The sequence below is a fragment of the Punctularia strigosozonata genome (genome assembly GCF_000264995.1).
Source record: "Punctularia strigosozonata HHB-11173 SS5 unplaced genomic scaffold PUNSTscaffold_8, whole genome shotgun sequence".
Lineage (NCBI taxonomy): Eukaryota > Fungi > Basidiomycota > Agaricomycetes > Corticiales > Punctulariaceae > Punctularia > Punctularia strigosozonata.
Window position 1 is genome coordinate 895,436 of NW_006767440.1, and position 565 is coordinate 896,000.

Consider the following 565-nt stretch of genomic DNA (forward strand, 5'->3'; position numbering starts at 1 on the left):
CTGACTTCGCCTTTGTCGCCTATCTCAAGAACAAGTCTTCTGCGCTTGATGCGTTTAAGATGTTCAAGGCGTGGGCAGAGAATCAGACTCAGAAGACTGTGAAGAGACTCCGTTCTGATCGAGGAGGAGAATATACGTCTGCCGCCTTTACCGATTTTTTGCGTCAGCATGGCATCGAGCATGAACTTACCTCTGCCGATTCGCCTCAGCAAAATGGACGTGCTGAACGCTTTAACCGTACGATTATGGAGAAAGCTTTGTCTATGCTTCACTTCGCTGGACTTAGCCATGGCTTCTGGAAGCTTGCGCTCGAAGCTGCCGTCCATATATACAACCGCTTGCCTAAGCGTAGACTCAAATGGCGATGCCCAATCACTGCCTGGAATGGCACTGTCCCTGATGTCTCGTACTTTAGGGTGTTTGGTTGCAAAGCCTACGTCCACGTGCAAAAAGATCAGCGCGAGGGTAAACTCGACAAGAAGGCTGTCGAGATGATCTTCGTAGGGTATGAATCTGGAACCAAGGGGTATAAATTCTGGAATCCAGCCACCCGCTCACTCGTTGT